The sequence below is a fragment of the Pinus tabuliformis genome, chromosome X (assembly GCF_031772625.1).
Source record: "Pinus tabuliformis cultivar Carrire ecotype Pingquan chromosome X, CPIR1, whole genome shotgun sequence".
Classification (NCBI taxonomy): domain Eukaryota; kingdom Viridiplantae; phylum Streptophyta; class Pinopsida; order Pinales; family Pinaceae; genus Pinus; species Pinus tabuliformis.
Genome location: NC_142308.1, coordinates 1,576,527,358 through 1,576,532,641, shown reverse-complemented (window position 1 = coordinate 1,576,532,641; position 5,284 = coordinate 1,576,527,358).

The window sequence follows — 5,284 nt, the reverse complement described above, 5'->3', positions numbered from 1 at the left end:
GCTCATTCCGCACCCTCGTCATAATAAACTAGTACAACATGCTTACATTGTTGAACTACAAAATTTACCTATCCTTCCCACCCATTCTATCTCACATGCACCATTGTAGAAAACTTATATTGAGATTGGGAATGTTTCAAATCCAAAAACTGTAGAAGTTATGAAAGAAAATGAGGTTTCTTCTAGTCTACATCAACAAGCCTTTTAAAAAAATCAAGAACTTCATGATATGACAGTTATGGGAAATCAGGAAAGTAAGGGATATATTGAATATTGGTTTCATTCTATCATTTGTTTGCAGCCTCACTCCATACTTCAACAATTTTTGGCACCATCTTTTCAAGGGAAGTTGGCTTCTCATACCCTACTATTTATTAACATGCATTTTTCAAATTTGAGTATGTACATACTAGAGGCCTTATTTTGAAAATGGTACCACTAGAAGTACTCTTATACATAAGCATATTCATTTTTCAAATCAGAGTAGGTTAGGGTAGGAAATAAAATAAATAAGGACATAAATAAATACATTTTTATTATTATGTAAAAATAGTTGTTTTTGTTGCAACATGCAGTGGAAATCAACATTGGTGACAAATATTTTTTTGTTTGTATGGAGATGTATTATAATAAAAATAACAATTCTACAAACACTCATATTCACTTATATCACCAATTTGGAAAAATTGGTTGAATATCATATTTTTTGGCTTTTGGGCTTGATGAAATTTCTAAAAACACAGTCGGGACAATCATGTTTTGAGGGACTAAAAGGGAATATTTTTAAAAAATATTTCTATAATATGTATCCCTTGATGTATACTTTCCAACCCAATTTGAATCACTCAATTTAGATTCGAAACGAAAACATTATAACCAAAACATTGACAGAGTGTCTAGCCGACAGCTTAGGAACATATTTGGGAAAATCAGTGTTTGGAGGCCTAAATGACTATATTTTGAAAACATATTTCTACGGTATATTCCCCTATGAATATAGTTTACAATTCAATTTGAATCATGGATTTTCAATATCGTATGAGAAATTTATGACCAAACTACTGACTGTCTATCGTAAATCAGCACTCTTAAAACTCTGTTTTTCTACCTGTTCACTTGTGTATTTGACCCATGAATTCTTTTTGTTTTCAAAACCTGTTTCTGTTGAATATAAATAAGTTAATTTGATTTCATTTCCAATTTGAATCAACTTAATCCATCATCAAACGAAAAATTATGCTTAAGATATCCATTGTTGGTCTAAGATGGGTAATCGAAAATGACTCTATTATGCAGGTTGTTCTAAGTTAAATTGACATATCATATAATTGAATTTTTACAACCTATTTCTATTGGTAATATATCTTTGAAGTAGCTCTCATTTGTATTTTGAATCACTCAAATTGGATGAAAAACAAAGAAGTTATGATTGAAACATTGTAGGTTAGCATGATTGGCCACTGCTCTCCCGCGGGTAATAAATTAATTTTACTTTGTTATTTTCTTTTCCGTGTACTTGTTTTATAGAGTAACTAATTTTTAGATTTTTTGTATAATTCTTAGATTAGGGGAGCTTGATCGCCTCTCTTTATCTATGATTTAATGTTTTATTGGAGGTAGACACTCGTTTTTTGCAAGTCTTAGGAGAATAAAGAAGGTCAATTTATGGACGAGTAATTCTTGAAAGAAATTTTAATGAAATAGGGGAATTTCATCCAATTCATTATCTAATGGATTCATAACAGAAGAAATGATGAGTTTATTTCCATTTGAAGATTTATGTCACTTCTGCCAAAACATTTTTCCAAGAAATCATTTTCTTTCCATTGATAGATTGATATTCCCTAAGGAAATAACATCATAGTTGTTGTAACTTTATTTATTTATTTATATATTGTTTTCTTAAATAAAGTGTTGTTTCTTTTCTAAGTTCTCTTATGTTTTTTTGTTTCAGGTGTTTCTTCCTTCAAATTGTAGTTTCCGCTCCATTGGCGGTTGAACAATAAGGACCTCACCATGCAAGTTTTAGCTGCAGAAGGCAATCCTGCGGCAGCTTCATTATTGTGAAAAGTTATTTCTTTTTGTAAAAACTGTAAATATGATTACTGATTTTATTTTCTCCATTTTTTGCTTTTTGTTGCTCCCACTTTGGAACAACGCTTTTGGATTTTGTTGTTCCCACCTCGGAATAGCAGTTTTGGTTTTTGATGTTCCTACTTCGGAACAACACTTTTGGTTTTTGTTGTTCCCACTTTGGAATAACACTTTTCATTTTTGTTGTTCCCACTACGGAATAACACTTTTGGTTTTTGTTTTTCCCACATCGGAACAACAATTTTGGTTTTTGTTGTTCCCACTTCGGAACAACACCTTTCGTTTTTATTTTTCCCACTTCGGAAAAATACTTTTCATTTTTCCCGTTCCCACTTTGGAATAACACTTTTTGTTTTTTTTGTTCCCACTTCGGAACAACACTTTTCGTTTTTGTTATTCCCACTTCGGAAAAACAATTTTTTGTTTTGTTATTCCCTCTTCAGAACAACACTTTTCATTTTTGTTGTTCCCACTTTGGAACAACACTTTTTGTTTTTGCTATTCCCACTTCGGAACAACACTTTTCATTTTTGTTGTTCCCACTTTAGAACAACACTTTTGCTTTTGTTGTTCCCACTTCGGAACAACACTTTTCATTTTTGCTGGTCCCACTTCGGAACAACACTTTTTTATTTTTTGTTGTTCCCACTTCGGAACAACACTTTTCGTTTTTGTTGTTCCCACTTCAGAACAACATTTTTTTGTTTTTGTTGTTCCCTCTTTGGAACAACATTTTTCATTTGTGTTGTTCCCACTTCAGAACGACATTTTCTGTTTTTGTTGTTCCCACTTCGGAACAACGACTTTTGTTTTTTTTGTTCCCACTTTGGAACATCACTTTTGGTTTATGTTGTTCCCACTTCGGAACAACACTTTTCCTTTTTGTTGTTCCCACTTCAGAACAACACTTTTTTGGTTTTTGTTGTTCCCACTTCGGAACAACGCTTTTCATTTTTGTTGTTCCCACTTTTGAATGACACTTTTTTGTTTTTGTTGTTCCCTCTTTGGAACAACACCTTCTATTTTTTTTTTCCCACTTAAGAACAACACTTTTCGTTTTTGTTGTTCCCACTTCATAACAACATTTTTTGTTTTTTTTGTTCCCACTTCAGAATAACACTTTTTGTTTTTTCTTTTCCCACTTCGAAACATCACTTTTTGTCTTTGTTGTTCCCACTTCGAAACAACACTTTTTTGGTTTTTGTCGTTTCCACTTTGGAACAACATTTTTCGTTTTCGCTGTTGCAACTTCAGAACAACACTTTTTTGTTTTTGTTGTTCCCTCTTCGGAACAACAATTTTTGTTTTTGTTGTTCCCACTTCGAAACAACACTTTTCATTTTTGCTATTCCCACATCGGAACAATACTTTTTGCATTTTTGTTCCCTCTTCGGAACAAAACTTTTTGTTTTTGTTGTTCCCATTTCGGAACAACACTTGTTGTTTTTGTTGTTCCCACTTCGAAACAACACTTTTGGTTTTTTCTATTCCCACTTCGGAACAACACTTTTGGTTTTTGTTGTTCCAACTTCGGAACAACAGTTTTGGTTTTGTTGTTCCCACTTCGGAACAACACCTTTTGTTTTTGCTATTCGCACTTTGGAACAACACATTTTGTTTTCATTGTTCCCTTTTGGGAACAACATTTTTCTGCGTTTTTGTTGTTCTCTTTTGGGAACATAACTTTTTTCCAACACTTTTCTACGTGTTGTTCCCTTTTAGGAACAACACTTTTGTGTGTTTTTGCTGTTACCTTTTGGGAACAACACTTTTCTGTGTTTTTGTTGTTCCCTTTTGGGAACAACACTTTTCTGCTTTTTTGTTGTTCCCTTTTGGGAACAACACTTTTCTATGTTTTTTCTGTTCCATTTTGGGAACAACATTTTTTTGTGTTTTTGCTGTTTCCTCTTGGGAACAACACTTTTGTGTGTTTTTGCTATTCCCTTTTGGGAACTACACTTTTCCGTGTTTTTCCTATTCCCTTTTGGGAACAACAATTTTCTGCTTTTTTGTTGTTCCCTTTTGGGAACAACACTTTTGTGTGTTTTTTCTTTTCCCTTTTGGGAACAACACTTTTCTGCGTTTTTGTTGTTCCAACTTTGGAGTAGCACTTTTTGTGTATTTACTGTTCCAACTTTTTAACAGCACTTTCTTTTGTTTATTTTTCAAACTTTTGAACAGCACGTTTTTCTCTTAGTGTGTCTTGTTTTTCCCACTTTTGAACAGCTGCTATTCCATCTTTGAAACATCATTTTTGCTTCTTTTGAAGTTTTGTGTTTTGTGAATAGCACTTCCTTCCTCTTGTGGGATTATTCCTAACTCATCTCAGCCTCATTTTTCTGATTCCCTTTCATGGCATAAAGTACAGTACTTTTATAAGGACAAGGATTATGGAGTCTATTGAGGCAGGTGAATACCCTTAACGTTATGATGTTTAATAGGACAACTTCTGGATGAGAGATTCTTTTTTAAAAAAAGGACACAGTTATTTATATACTACTTTACTGCATCGTTTTATGTTTTTCATGATATTGATTGATCATCTTAATACCATGCTGGCTCCACCATTCCTAGTTATAATATTCTTTGTCTATAATAAATGAAATTATGGGTATATTTTTTTTCTATTGACATGTTAAACTTCTTCCACAAACCCTACTCTTAAGGAGTACTGAGCCTCCCTCGATTTATCATAAAAATGTGTAATAACAGCAAAATTTTGCCTACAGATAGAGGATAGGGGGTCTCATTAAGAGCCAACCTACCATGTTCAGAAGGATGTAGCGAATTAATATTCCCACTATGGCCACCACACCAGAGTTATGATCCATTGAATAGCCAAAATATCCTTGGAACAGGAGGTCTCATCATGAGCCAGCCTCATCACTTTTGCTACATCCCAGTGAATGGAAATGTGGTTATCTGGTTACCATGCCAGCACACTGATCTCTTCTCTAGAACAACACTGGAACTTTCCATTTATAAATTGAGGATCCTGGCTCATATGGGTTAAAAAGCAACCTTGCCAATGCTATGGACGCATGATGATAGTAGAGGCTATGCTTATGGTACTGAAGTTATATCTTATTATCAATTATTACTATAATACTCTCTTCCTATTCTCTCTTTTTATCGGAGAAGTTATTTCCTTAATTTTTCTCTATTTTGAACTTTTATGCATCAGAAATTG